The sequence below is a fragment of the Tamandua tetradactyla genome, chromosome X, assembly GCF_023851605.1.
Source record: "Tamandua tetradactyla isolate mTamTet1 chromosome X, mTamTet1.pri, whole genome shotgun sequence".
NCBI lineage: Eukaryota > Metazoa > Chordata > Mammalia > Pilosa > Myrmecophagidae > Tamandua > Tamandua tetradactyla.
The window spans coordinates 149,053,051-149,068,912 of record NC_135353.1 but is presented as its reverse complement, the minus strand read 5'-3'; the positions used below and the strand labels follow the sequence as shown (position 1 = coordinate 149,068,912).

Genomic DNA, 15,862 nt, shown 5'->3' with positions numbered 1-15,862 from the left:
GTCCTTTGAGACCCATATTGTAGCCAGAGGGGGCTCTTTGCACAACACAGGGGCAGATTGAGGCTGAAATGGATCTTCTTTTTACCAAACACTTGTGGGGAGGGGGCTACAATGACTGACGGTATCCTAGAATGTTTATTGACTGGCAGAATAATTGGACAGCAAGCTGTGTGGGAAGGACGGTGGCTGGCAAGGCTCTCACTTCTTCAGCATTCTGGCAGGCCGTTGACCTGAAAGTTTCATACTCAGCTTTCTTTGAGGCCCATATGGTATGAAAAGCCTCTTAATTTCCATAGCACGTGTGCAGGTTGAAGGCTGGAATGGCCCTCTCTTAGCTAAAACGTGAGCCACCCTGAGGCCAAAATGACCCTCTCAGCCCTACAGAGCAGGCAGGTTGGTGACAGGAAGAACTTGGGTGAACACTCTCGGGGGAAGAACGGTGCCAGAAAAGGCTCTGATTTCTTCAGTGCACCATCAGAGTCACTGCTGTATGTGCTTTCTGCTCTGTATAGTGTGAGACCCAAAATGTGGCCAGATCTGCTCTGTTTGCACAACATGTGGGCAGGTTGAGGGCTATAATGAGTCTGCTTTCCCTGAACACTTGGTGCGTGGGGGCCAAAATGACTCCTGGAACCCTAATTTTCAGGCCTGTTGTTGATGGTAGGACAGTGTAATGGGAGGACACCCGTGTAATGGGAGGACAGTGGCTGAAAGGGCACCAACTTTCTCATTACGCAGGTCGGCCATTGGCCTTTAGGACTGATACTCAGCTGCCCTTGAGGCTTATATGGTGTTGAGAGAGATCTCATTTCAATAGCACGTGTGCAGGTTAGCAGCTGGAATGGCCATTTTTCAGCTAGGATACAAGCGGATCGGAGCCCAAAATGCCCCGTGGAACCATAGAGACCAGGCACATTGGTGATCAGGAGGGCCTGTAGATACCAGACTGCGTGGGAAGGATTGTGGCCATAAGGGCTTTCCCTTATTCAGTGCATGGTCATAATGACAGCTGGAAGGGCTCTTGGCTCTCCACCCTGTGAGATCTATAAGGTAGGCAATTGGCTTCTTGTGTGCACAGCATGTGGGCAGGTTGACAGTTTGAATGGGTCTTCTTTCCCCAAACACTGGCTGGTGGGGGCCGAAATGTCTCACGGAACCCTATTTCCAGGTGAGTGGGTTGTTGCCTGGAAGGTTCTTCGTCATACCCATGCCCTGGAAGGAGGGTGTGTGAAAGGACTCCAGCTTCCTCAGGACTGGGGCAGTCCATTGGCTTGAAGAGCTCACATTCATCTGCTCTTGAGGCCCATAAGGTGGTGAAAGGCCCCTCATTTGCATAGCATGTGTGTAGGTTGAAGGCTTGAAGGGCTTTGTGTTCCCTAAAATGCTAGTGGGCTTGAAGATGAAATGACATGTGGAACCCTAGAGATCAGTCAGTTTGTTGATTGGAAGAATTGCCAGATACCAGCCTGGGTGCAAAGGATGGTGGCCAACAGGGCTTTCGCATCCTCAGCTGGTGGGCAGGTGGCAGGTCAGAAGATCTCTCACCTCTGCAGCACGTGAGGGCCAAATAGTTCAGAAAGGGCTCCTGTTTCCACAGCACATGGCATGTTGAGAGCTGGAATGACCCTGGATTCTCTAGCACACTGGTGGTTTGCAGGCAGATATAACCCACAGAACCCTAGAAAGCAGGCAGGTTGGTGACCAGAAGCACCCCCAGACACCAGTGTGTGTGGGAAGATTGGCGACCGAAAGGGCTCTCCCTTCCTTAGTGCATGGTCAGAGTGACAGCTGAAAAGCCTGGACTGTACATACTGTGAGACCCTTACTGTGGCCAAACTGTCTCTTGTTTTCACAACACATCAGCATTTTGAGGGCTGGAATGGGTCCAAACACTTGCTGGGTGAGGGCTAAAATGATTTGTGGAACTCTCCTGGGTGGGCGGATTGTTGATTGGAAGGGTCCTTGGGACACCCATGTACTGGAAAGACAGTGGCTGAAAGGGATATCATTTCCTTACGCATGGACGAGCAGTTGGCATGAAGGGCTCACACCAGCTGCTCTGGAGGCTCATACGGTGTTGAAAGCCCTCTCATTTCCATAGCACGTGTGCAGGTTGACAGCTGGATTGGTCTTCCGTTAGTTCAAATACTGGTGGGCTGCAGGCCAGAAATGATTCTTGAAACTCTAGAGTGCAGGCAGGTTGGCAATCTAAAGGAGTGATGGCAACCGACAGGGCTCTCACCTCCTTACCATGTGGACATGCAGTTGGCATGAAGAGCTCATAGCTTAGCTGCCCTAGAAGCACATATGGTGGTGAAAGGGCTCTCATATCCATCATATGTGGGCAAGGTGAGAGCCACAATGGCCCCTCTTTTCCCAACATACAGACTGGCTGGGCCCTGAAATATCCTGCAGAATGTTAATGGGCAGGCAGGTTGGTGACCAGAAGAGTTTTGGGGACAACTGTGCTTGAGAATGACTGTGCCCAAGAGGCCTCTTGTTTCCACAGCAGGTGAAACCCTTCTTGCCATCAGTGTGATGGCAAGAAGGGTTTTCAGTTCTGTAGCACATGGGGCCCCTGGACCATTAGTTCAAGGGCCAGCCAGTGGCTGGAAGGCTTCCAATCCTATTCTCTACCTGAAAGGTAGGTGAGTGGTTGGAAGTGGCTTCTGAGCACCAGAAAGCAGGCAGGATTGTGGCCAAAGAGCTCTCACTTCCTCAGCCAGTACACAGACTAATGACCAGAAGGGCCCTTGGCTCCCCAACATGTGGGCAGGCTGTGGGCTGGGTGACCTTGCAAACCCGAGTGCCCAGACAGGCTGATGGTTCGATGGTCTCCCCCCAGGGTACCAGCATGAGGGAAAGATAGTTGTAATGCGGCCCTAGGTCCTATAGCATGCAAGCAGGATAGTGCCTAAAAGGTCCAAGGGAACCCCAGTGCATGCAGGTGGCAAACTGGCACTAGTGCGTGGGTAGGCTGGGGGCTGAAATGACCCTCAGAACTCTGGTGGACAGATAGGCTGGTCACCAGAAGGGTGTGAGGGTGCTGATAACTTGTCTTATTTGTTCATAGGTCTTCAGACCCAGAAGAGTTGAATCTGCACCCGATGGATAGATAGGACAGCACATTACCCAGAGATTTTGGTCTTTATGCTGGCTGCATAGATCAGATAGCACTTTGTTTTTGTTTTTTCTTTGAGAGGAGGTGAGTGTGGTCTATGGGAATAAGAATGAAAATTATGTTTGAATACAAGAAAGGAGGAATATGGAAATACTGCTCATATTTATTAATGACCCTGATCTCTTCTTCCTGGGCCATAGCTTTACTTACAGTTGAGTGTGGTCATCTGACAGAGTTCTGGCCAACAGAATTTGAGTAAAAGTGATGTGTGCTACATCCAGGCCTGGCCTGTTATAAACTCTCATGTGTTACTTCTCTTTTTCTATCCACTGGTTAAGTGGATGAGACTTCATAAACTACAGAAGGGTGGGGTCACAGGATGGAAGGAACCTGGGTCCCTGAATGATTGTGTGGAGTACAAGCCTCTGTTGACATAATTGGACAGGTGACAAGCAAAAGAGAATTTTATTTAGTTAAGCCACTGGCATTTCAGGAGTACTTCCTATAGCAGCTAGTGTTGTTGGCTTTAACTGAATAGTAACTTGGCATGTAGGATCAGCTGAGCTGTTTGACACCCATTTTAAGTCTTGAGGGTCCTCGTGGTTGGATGTGAAGCTGGGATGGTCAAGATCACGCTGCTGGATCTAGGCTGCTGGTCTTTGTTGGGTACTTCAGCATCGATGAGCCCCACCTGGGCGCTGAACTTAAATTAAAATCTAGGACCTAAGCTGCCAATAATCTAGGCAGAGAACATATCCAGTTAGATATTTTAAAAGCCTTGAGGGCTTGTCGAAAAGGAGAGAATGTTTCCTCGTTTTTATTAATCTCTCTCTCTCTCTCCCTCTTTCTCATTTCTCTAAGCACTGTGGATTTAAGTAAATAAGACAAAATTGGTCTTTAGTGTCAGAGATTACAGTGGTTTGGAGACATGAAACAGTTACACAAATGACTAATTGATAATACCTGGGGTATACATTATGCAGGAGAAGTACTTTGTGCTATACAAATAAACAGCAGAGAGACCTGACCTTTTGTGGGGGTTGAGGAAAGCTTTCTTAAGGAAGTGGGAGATCTGAGGGATGAGCAGGAGTTATCTAGGCCAGTGGTTCTTAAACTTTAGTGTGCACGAGACTCACCCAGAGCGCTTGTAAAACACAGATTGTTGGGCCCCATTAAGGTGTTTCTAACTCAGTAAGTCTGGAGGGAGGCTGATGATTTGCATTTCTAACAATTCCCAGGTGATACTAGTTCTGCTCTTTGAGAATCACTGATCTGGGCTGTATCTCCCAACAGGTGTTCTGGGACCCACAGTGCTGACGGTGGGTTATAGGCTAGTTGAGAAATTGCTCTCCTCAGAGGCAGCCAGACTTGGGTGACTCAAGGATGGTCATCTCTAGCCGTGGGTGATGTAATCTTTTCCCCCAGCATGTTCTAGAAACATCATACTTATCTGCTATGATAGTGATAGTTTCAGTTTGGGAAATACCGAGTGAATCAGAAAAGGGGGAGAGGCCAGTAGTTTGTGTTAGGTCCAGAGAAGGGCTTTGCTGAAGTCTCAAAGGACTGAGGGAAGGTCAGTGAGGCTGGAGAAGAGAAGCTCCAGGGGAGATGGTACAAGAACTATTGAGAGGGGTCAGCTCAGGAAGGGCTTTGAGGGCCTCATTAAGAGTTCAGTGGCTCCTGGGTAATCTTGGACAGAAATTATGGTGTGTGGGCCAAGGTGGATGAACTGAAGATGGAAGCATTGGAAAGGTTTTTTTGGAGGTAAGTCAACAGAACTTTGGGATTGTTGGATGTAGAGGTTGCAGGATAAGGAGGTATTTTGGATTTTTTTTGATATTTAAATGTTGACTCAATTTAAAATTGGTATTGGTCAAATAATACACAGATGTATTAGATTTAGGCCCCCTGCCGCCAGTTTGTAGCCTCTGATGTAGGGTGAGAAGGGATGATACTTTAAAGACTTGCTTCAATTCACATCCAAAGTGTTATAAGCACCATCATGAATCCCTTCCCTTCTACCATCCCAACCCCACTAAGTTTATAATAAAAAAATTCTTGTAATATTGAGTTGCAATTTCGTTTGATCCAGGGAGATAGGAAATTCAACTCTTGTGAAAGCATTAGTGTCAGGCTGCAATAAGTTGTAACATTGGTTTCAAAGGTCTCCTTTTTCTAGTGAAGGTAGCTTTAGTTAATACTAAAGCTAAGTGTTAAGGTGAATGATGGGAGATCTCAATTCTTTATTTAGGCTTCTCATGGTTTAATAGAAAGAACACTCTAGAGTCAGAATAAGGAAATCTTATTGTATGGACTTAGGCAAATCGGTGATCTTTGTTTTAGCTGTAAGTGAGGATACTAATATCTCTATTCACACCACATAGGCTTGTATGGTTAAAAACCTACCTACCTGAAAGTGATTTAAAAGTGTGAAAGTATTAATATGAAGTATCAAAATAAAGTATCAGTATAATGTGTAAACATGAAGTTGAACTTCTATTTTAGGACTCCAGAAGGATTTTCAACACAGACATCCATAATTTACGTTTCCCAATACTTGCTTACATACCCTAATGATGGGAAACTTAGCTTAAATGGACCATATAATTTATCATTCAAGTCAAGACACTTTTGAGTGTGAAAGGGGATGCTGTTAATAGTTATTCTGGGGCACAGGCAAAAGCCAGGACTATCCTGGGTAAAGTGCGATATATGATCACTCCAGGAATAGGTAAAATGTCACTGATATATAATTGATTCACCAGATGGTGTGGTCAATAAATATATGTATGCAAAATGGCTTTTTTCTAATAACTCATTTACTTGGATATGATATAAGTACATGTCAATATTATAAACAGGATTCCTGTGCTAGGTGAAAGAAAAGAAGGCAATAAGTGCAAAATTTACCATCTCCTCTCCCCACTCTTGCTTCTAAAGGCATTTAGAAATGCATCAGGATTTGCTTTGATGAAGTAATTTGGTTTTTGGAGAAGACCATGGTAGGTGAAAAGAAGATCAGATATGTCTACACTGAAAGGAAATTAAAATATTAAATAATGAAATTAGTACGCAAAAGATGGTCTGTTCAGTAGTGTCGTATCCCAGGCAAACTAATGTACAATGCATTTATGTTCTCATACAAGTAGATGCGATTCAGTGGTATGCCCAGAATTTGAATTTTCCAAATGACTCATCTGAGGCCTGGCTACAGCTCTAGCTAGCCCTTTAGGCTGGGATGATTTGGGGATTGCTGGGTAAGATTCACAGGACAATCATTTACATATGCTTTGGTTTTGGCTGCTTTTTATCTTCTCAGGTTTGAGGTGGGTTTCCTCCCTTTGCCAGAAGTCTTGCTGGAATGTGATTGAATCACAGTGGCAGCTGATGTATTATTAGAAGATGCTGCTGAAGATGGACATTTCTCAGTAATCAGGTAAGTAGGCAAGCTGGCCTTTGTTCTCCGCCTAATCTGAAGTGCCCTCTGATCTTCAGCACAGCACGTGAAAAGCAGCCCATCTGAATCGACAAAGAGATCTTTATTTCTCTTCCACAATGTGCAGAGAAAAGGTAGAAAGAGAATTGGAGTGTGAATTTATTTCTTTGGGAGTGTGCGCTCTCAGTCTGAGCAAAAGAAATGCTAATGGAAGTGATGTTTGCGCTTTGAGACTGAGTTTCCTGTCTCACGTTGTCATATTATGTTTTTGTGCTGGGTCCAGAAGCACAGCCTCCCACTCAGTAGGCCGGGATGGAGCAGCACAGAGAACAGCTGTCTGGGAGAGGAGGAATCTATGCTCTCTCCTGCGCTGCTCCTGGCTGAAGGGAATACCGGGCCAGCCAGGCTGGGTTGCAATTTCCCGTTTGAAAACCCACATAGAGAGATAATTGAGGACATCAGAAAACGATTGACTTGCTAAGCCTTTGAGTTTGTCAAAAGCAAGTTGCCATCTAAGTTTTGTCTTTGGATAATCTGTATCAATTGTATCACTATTTATTTTCTGGACAGAAATTTTGCGTTCTGTATGTCGGTAATCCTGCTGAAGTCAGTAGAAGCATCTTGGGGACATTCAGATATCGACTTTGGGGTTGGTGAAACGGTACTGTTAGAGTCAGCATCACCATTTTATGTCAATTTTGTCTTTGAACGGTAAAAACAGTTCTTGCTTCATTGTGATACTTGAAACTACCCTTATTTGGGATCATGATAATGGCTCTGTTCAGAGAGGTAGCATTTTTATTGTTCTGTCGGGTGCCTTGCATGCTGGTTCTTAAAACAAATAGTGGAGAACTATTTACTACCTTTTGTCCACTTCGAAATTAACTCAAAGGCTCTAAGTCCATATTGGGAAGAACCAAACTCTTTGGAACGCCACTCGCTTTGAAGACCGCCACCCTCACTTAGTCTTCCAGTCTTATTTCAGTTTAGAGATGTTCAACCTTGAGTTTCTATAGCGGCTTACAGCAATCCCTAGAACACTTGATCAGATGAATATAATGGACACATAGGAGAAACTGTACGTGGGGTGCCCATTTGACAAGGGGGCATTCGGTGTGTCTTCAGAAACAGGCATTTTCTAGCTTCTGGAAACAACTGAGAGGGAAAGTTGAATAATCCTGTCCAATACCCAAGGTCACTGAAAATGCATCTGCATCCTAGCCCAGCCTTTGGTGTAGTGCTTTGGAGCTCTGAGCAATAGTTCATGGGAAACATGGGAAGGTTTAAAGCCGTTTGTCCTTCAGCAAAGAGGGCTCTTCTCTTTTCTATGAAACTTACTGGAATCTTACTGGATATTGAAATGTGCAGATTTTTAGTGTATGGCTCTTACTTTTGAAATTGTGTATTAAAGGCTCAAATTTAACTACCGTGGTGTTCGGTTCAGTTCCCGAGGCCCCCATTTCCTCCTGCCTTCTTTGGAAACCATTTCCTGGTGTTCTAATTCTGTCTCTTGCCAAGTAGCAAAAGCAGGGAGGAAAACTCCGGAAGTAGCTTGTGGTTAAGTTTCAAGTTTTTTGGCTCTTGGCCAAACACTCATGAGCTTCATTTGTGTTCATATATAAGAAAAGCCAGCCCGGATCTCCTAATAATGCTTTATTTAGTGCTTAAACTTTAATTGCAGGGTATAAATGATAGCATTAGGAGCCGATATCAATACTAATGCCACCTATATTATTATTTACTCGGCTAAAAACTAAGCTTGTTGAAATATATTTATTAACACTGCACTCTAGAACTACACATTTAAAGCTTAATTCTGTTGCTGTTCATGAATTCTAAGCATACTTGCAAACTACAGTGTCAGAGCTTCCAGGCTTGAGATAAATTCATTGTGAAATTCAAATGATGGAGTGTGTTAGGGTATGCATTTTTTTAGGTCACAAATGGGAGCTGGTTTATTCAAGGAATGAAGCACCCTTTGTGGAATTCTATCCCCTTTTAGCTACAAACAGTTAAATTCAGCATTTATGATGTATAAACTTTGCTCCTTTGCATTAAAATGTACCTTATTCATTCTGTAAATTTCTCTTTCAACCATGGCTATTGTTTGTCATTAACAGCTAGCTTTTGTGAAGTTAATAAATGTGCATAATAAGGACATAAAGGTATGGAGAAGTAATACTGTAATCCTTTTGTTTGGATAATCAGTCTAATGTATGCAAATTAAACCTTATTAGTACTAGGGTTTTGTGTCTGCTTATCAAAATGTGCCATTTTCATGAAAATTGGAAGTCCATTATATAAAGTTATTATTAACAATCATTTAGGAATTATATACGGTATGCAAATTAAAGTTGATTACAACTAATTAAGGGCTTTCTTTGTTATTTGACCTTGTCTGCTTTTTATGTAAATATGTTTCTTTTGGTCTGGCATATTTTTAGACTCAGAAAAGTATATTAAGACAAGTTACATTATGTATTTTTTAATATATCTTTGTGTTGCCATTGTCTGTGCCCCTCATTTCAAAGAGGCACAAATGATATGCAGAGCCATGCATCTTGTTGTTTGGAGATGGTTCTCTAGGTGAGTCAGAATTTGAGAAATAGAAAACAATCAAATTTCCAGGTCCCTTCAATAAGTTGAATGGAAAATGAGCACAAATCCAGTATAACACATAAACAGTCTTCATGCCAGAATACCCTTTGTTCCACTATTTATTGACTTCAGTGAATCTTGGGTACAGATTTCCAAACAGAGCTAAGTAATAAATGATCATTGCTCACTTACTAGGTGCCCTGCCAGACCTAACTGTTGATGATCTATGAAAGCATTCAGCTAAAGATAAGCGACTTCACCACCGTAAATATAACAGGCCCAGAACCAATGGCCTTGAGAAAGAATTGTGTGCTCCCTGTGAAAACGGGGAAAAGAGTAGGCAACAAGGAATCATTTGAAGTAAGCACTTCTTGTTGTTTTCCTTTAGTACAGTTGTTGCATTTGCTTTCTGTGAACAAAGATTCTTGCTGCAGTGGCTGGAGCAAGAGATCCTGAGGCACTAGGTTTAATTGGATGATAGAAAAGACTGTTAATCAATAGATTTGCCAATGCCTTAAAGTGAACCAGTAGGAGAAAAGATGGGGAAGATAAACAGCCCAAGAAGAGGCCAGGATTTTGCAAGAGTGAAGAAAACTAATGGTATCTAAAGAATCATAAGCTTTATGATTCAGTAGCCTCCTTGGAAAACATAGGAGACTCAAAAAGAGAGAGACTAAGTTTATACATTTCTGTGTGGTTTCCAAGGGTCCCTGCAGAGAGCAAATGTCCCACTTCATTATATGCTCTAGGAAGGATAGACCCTTTCTAGTAGTTCCCGACATTTCCTTTCCCCTCAGCAAAGTGTAGGGCACTGGAACTCCCATTTCCATGGACATTAAAGAAAAAAAAGAATCCTCAATTTTAAAAGAGACAAAGGAGCAACTAAACCAAATTACTGTCAAACTCATCTAAATTTTGAAACTTTTTCATTTTGTTCCCTTTATGAACAATCACAGTTTAATCTTTGAAAATGCCTTTTGAACTTTTATAAAGGGACTGAAAACAAACTTTCTACTGAGTATAATATACAAACAAAAGTGCATATATAAATGTGTAGCTGGTTAAATTTCCACAGACTCAACAGTCCCATGTAACAGAACCCAGATTAAGAAGCAGTACATTAACAGTACTCTGATAGTCCCAGGCTTTTTCATAAATCAGACGATAATATACGGGTGGCTCCGTTCTGAACTCGCTTGGGGCGGGGAGAATTGACACCTCCACAATACTGAGCCTGCCAGTCTATGAACATGGCATATTTCTGATAAGGGGAAGCTTTGATTCAGTAGCTTCCTTGGAAAACATAGGAGACTCAAGAAGAGAGAGGCTAAGTTTATACATTTCTGTGTGGTTTCCAAGGGTCCCTGCAGAGAGCAAATGTCCCACTTCATTATAGGCTCTAGGAAGGATAGACCCTTTCTAGTAGTTCCCGACATTTCCTTTCCCCTCAGCAAAGTGTAGGGCATTAGAACTCCCATCTCCATGGACATTAAAGAAAAAAAAAAAGTCCTCAATTTATTTCATGGCTCCATAAATACAAGGGGAAAAACTATCTTGTGAAACCTGTATTGTACCATAGTAAAGGTGCTGCTGCAGCTTTCCACCCTCTAAGAAGAGCTTTTGCTCACGAAGAAGTTGCTGGGTATGCCCGGAAAAGCTCCCCAAAGGCTAATAAAGTGCCTGTATAAGCAAGAGAGGAAAGATTGAAAGAGAACCCAGGAACTTCTCACGATGGTGCACGGAAAAGGAGGTAAGGCCAAGTCTTTAGTCAGCCTTCAGAACAAGGTAGAGGATCGTAAACACCAGTAGAGGGGTGGGCGCCGCCCGTGACTGCCGGTGACCTGAGTGTGTAATTGGCATTTCCTTTCCCAGGTGCTGACTGCCTCTGAGCCTGGGAATGGGGCTAGGGATGCAAAACACTCTCACCTGTTCCTAGGCAAATGGGAAAATGGGCTGGGCTGACCACAATTGAGCTGTAAGAGCCCCCTGAGAACAGGAACCCCAAAGTCACTGGTTTGCTTTAGAAAGGTTTATTATTTTACATTTCTCAAAATAAAACGGTAAAATTATAGGCAACACAAACAAGATTCAAACTATGTGAGGCTTTTAATTCAGGCAGAATTTAATGTGTAATTAAGATTAATTATACCATAATGGAATTGTAGACACATGATTATTGCATCATATTCCTTGCAGACACGAATCTTGCTTTTGCATCATTCTGATTTCTCGAGTCGAGAAATATGCTGAGAGGCAGAGCCAAGAGAATCTGGCTGCGGCTTGCTGGGTGTGTTTGTTACAAGGTCATTTTGGAAGTTAATTTTTGCTAGTGCTCATTTTGAAGTGTTGGAAATACGCCTAACTGAGATGGCCTTAAAATCCTGTTCTTTTTTGTTTGTTTTGAGAAAAAAATCAGCCTTAAAATATCTCCATTAGAGGCTCACAGCGTTTGTAGTAGTTATCAAGGTTAGGACATTAACTGAACGTTTGGATTCTAAGTGAAGGTAAAAAAGAATTTATTTCTCAGTCATAAATTCAAAATATGGGCAAGAGTGTTGAAATAGTTCATAATAGGCCACTTTCTGAATCGGGGGGAAGATGGTTAAACCTTCACAGGCAGTTTTGACTCTTCCATTTAAAAAAGAAAAAAAAATCCAAAGGAGGAAATTTCACGATATACTATAGTATATTATTTAAATATATAATATATGTAACAACTTTGAACCATTATTTAAGCCTGTGCAATTAGGCATAGTTTTCTTAGCTTCAGTTTTCTTGGCCATGATTTTGACACTAAGTGGGAGTATTTCTCAAAAGTGAGTAAATTACAGATCCTTTACTTAATTGATTATATACTTCTTTTGGTATGGAAGTTTTTATGCATACATATTTGGACCTTTAAAAAAGAGATTCTCTTGGACTCCAATGTTGACTTCTTTTTATTATAGGCTAACATAAGATCAGTACAAACTCTTATACAAGTATAAAGCCAAATCAAGTAATATACAGGAAACACTAGAAAAATGTACCCCATAACATTTAAATTAATGCTATTAATTTAAAATAAAGGATGATATTGTTTTCCTGAAACTGCATTTTAAGCATACCTATATTCTTTTTTTCACTAGGTCTCCACAATCCAAGCAGTCTTATTCTGGCTGAAATGATTGTAAGCCTATCTGAAAACTAGAACACTGAAATAGGATAACGGCATTCCATTATAAGTTTGACCATTCAGGTGATCCAAAACATCTGTTAAGATGATCATGGCAATCAGGAATCAGTAAACCTTTCCCCTCAAGGAGCCAATAGTAAATATTTTAGAATTTGAGGCCCATACAATCTTAGTTGCAACTACTTACCTCTGTCATTATAGTGTGAAAGCGCCATGAGCAATATGTAAATGAATGGCCATGGCTGTGTTCCAATAAAACTTTATTTACAAAAACACGTGGAGGGCTAGATTTGGCCAGGAGATATAGTTTGTCAACCTCTGATCTAAATGAAAATGAAACAGTGAAACGGTTCAGAGATTTATAAAAGAAATATTAATCTTTCCTCCCTCTAGTATTATCATCTTCAGATAAACAATAGTCATAGCTTAATTCATAGCTGGCACATCTTTGTGGTTGGACATATTCATTTTACCCCTTGGATGGTTCACATCTCTATGCATTTTCAGTATTTTGTTTTTGTTTGCTTTTCACTGCACAATATATCATCTATCCATCCAAGCTGATAGACATAGATCTGTTTTTTCCTTCAATTTTTATTGTGATAAGTTGAAAGAATAGCATAATGAATACTTATATAACCTTCATCTAGATTCAATCATTGTTAACATTTTATTATATTGATCTTCTCTCTTTCCCTTCTCCCCTCCTTCTCTGTCACATTGAGCCATGTAAAATTGCTAATACTCAGCCATCTGTTTTGTATGCTGTATGGTGGGGGTCACATTTCATTCTTTTTCCATGTGAGTATCTTGTTATTGCACCACCGTTTGTTGAATTTTTCTTTTCTTTTTTTATGGAGGGAGGAAGTACATGGGTCAGGATCTGAACCCAGGTCTCCCACATGGCAGGTGAGAATTCTACCAGTGATCTAACCTTGTACCCCTCAATCATTTTTTTGTTTGTTTTGCTTAAATTTATTTTAAACCTCAACCATTTTTGACATTCAAAAATGGCTGTTTGATAGAGTGTAACCCCATATCTATTTTTTCCTGAATGAATTGAGAGCAAATTGGATGTTATGATACTTGGCCAATAAATACTTCAGCATGTATTTCCTAAAAATAAAGACCTTCTGCTACATACCCATAAGGCCATAATCAGCCTTAGAAAATCACCAGTTCCCTTACATCTTTTTTATTTTAACTTTTTAAATTGTGTAGTATAACATATATACAAAACAAAGAAATAAAAAAGCAATAGTTTTCAAAGCACTCTTCAAAAAGTGGTTACAGGACAGATCCCAGAGTTTGTCATAGGCTACCATACCATCCTCTCCTATTTTTCCTTCTAGCTGCTCCAGAATATAGGAGGCTAGAAGGCTTAAATGTTTTTTTATCCTCACAATTGACTTTTTTTTCCTTCTTTTTTTTGTGAACAATAACATATATACAAAGAAGCTATAAATTTCAAAGCACAGCATCACAATTAGTTGTAGAACATATTTCAGACTTTGACATGGGTTACAGTTTCACAATTTTAGGTTTTTACTTCTAGCTGCTCTAAAATACTGGAGACTAAAAGAGATATCAATTTAATGATTCCACATTCATATTCATTTGTTAAGTCCTATCTTCTATGTATAATACGACCATCGCCTTTGATCTTTCCATACCTCTCTTTGGGGTTGTTTGGGCTATTGCAATGCTAAATGAACAAATCTGGGATCTATCCTGTAACCATTTTTTGAAGAGTACTTTGAAAACTATTGCTTTTTTATTTCTTTGCTTTGTATATATGTTATACTACACAATAAAAAAGTTTTTTTAAAAAAGGATAGTTTATGGATGATTCTGTGTACTTTTGTAATATCGAGAGGCATATAAGAACCGGGCGTCCCACTGTAACTATTGCTAAGTTTGATAACTTAGTTAAGATGGTGATCACCAAATATTTCCATTGTAATGATATGCTTTTCCCTTAATATTGTTTAAAAATAATTGTAAGGTTCTATCATTCTGTTTATATGGATAAAATAAGAATAAATTCTAGTTGTGTTTCTTTATTGTTGGCAAGTCAGTTTGTTTCCATTTTTTGTCATTGGAATGTCTTAATGAATATTTTATATTAAAATATTCCTAAGTATTCATGCTTTTATTTCTGTAGAATAGATTGCACAGTGTGGGTCAAGGAGCACGTTAGTTTTGACATTTATTGACATACTGCTTTTCCAGAGAGTTTGTGTCATCTTCCCACCAAGAATATATGAGAGTGCCTGTTTCTCCAAATCTTTAACATCACTGGGTATAATTGACTTTTAACACCCCCCCCAATCTGATGGGTAAAAACCCGTATTTTAATTTGCATTTCCCTGACTACTAATGAGCTTGTGTAACCTATTATATAATTTTTTGGCTGTTTACATTTCCTCTTTCATTCTTATTTTCCCCAATCTTTTTACCTTGTTATGGTCTCTTTTGCCATATAAGATATTCAGTTTTTTTTTTTTAAATGTAGTGAAATATATTTGTCATTTCCCTTATGGTTTCTGGGCTACCTGTCTTGCTTCAGATTTTTCCCATCCTAAGATAATATAAAGTTATCCTAAATATTCTTCTGTGGTAATGCTATGTTTTATTTATGATGGCCATAACTCACAGAAATTTAGAATTTTAGCCCAGAAGACAAACTTAAAATATTTGGGTGTCATTGTGTGCAGTTTTCTTCCAATTTAATAAAAGTGTTTTTCTGCATGCTAGGGGAGTAAAAGCATATGGGTGTATTCCTGTAATGTGTCAGTAATGTATTCCCAGGTGTGCTTGAAAACCTGTCTCGATACTATTAATGTCTTAGTGAATCCATTTCCATCTGTCACACTCTAATGTATTCTCTCTCTGTTGCCCTCAACATACAAATACTCGTTTTCTCGCTCAAATTGGAGACTTTTAGCTCAGGTCAAATACCATTACAGTGAACTCTGCAGGTGTGTCAAAATGCTTTCTTTACCATTTGGTGTGCGGATCGAACTTGCCATCCCAGCTCACATACCCTGTTGCTCACAGGTTGGGGGTTAGGGATGCTGCAGCGTGGGAGCCAAGATTTCTGTCACCAACAGCAGGGATTCTCTGTCTGCAGCTTCTCCAAATCCAGCGGCTTGACCCTCAGCACTGCTGACCTTGAATAAAGCACTCAGGCAGGATCCTAGCAAGGATGGGAATGATAGGTTTGTTAGAAAGCGATAAGACTGTTCTATTTGTAAGAGATGTAGATAACCAACATAGGGGAAAGGCCAAGGGCTTTGGAGTCACAGTACCTGGGTCTGAATCTCGGCTCCACCACTCCCTTGGTAGTGGGAGCTTGGGCCTATGACTTAATCGCTCAGTGCCTCAGTTTCCTCATCTGCAAAGTGGAGGCAAAAATGGTATGAAAATCATAGCGCTGTTGTGAGGATTAAGTGACTTGATACATTGCAATGCATCTGAAGCTGTGCTTGCCAAGCAATAAGTACTCTCTAAGTGTTTGCTTTATTATATT

The 15,862-nt window shown here is 40.8% G+C and overlaps 1 long non-coding RNA gene across 1 annotated transcript; it reads left to right on the top strand.

Moving 5' to 3' along the window:
* The first annotated feature begins 962 nt into the window (after positions 1–962).
* On the top strand, positions 963–6,551 carry LOC143670895 (uncharacterized). Its single transcript, XR_013169476.1, has 3 exons — positions 963–1,050; positions 3,074–3,205; positions 6,441–6,551. It is a non-coding gene; the product is annotated as an uncharacterized LOC143670895 (long non-coding RNA).
* The last annotated feature ends 9,311 nt before the right edge of the window (positions 6,552–15,862 follow it).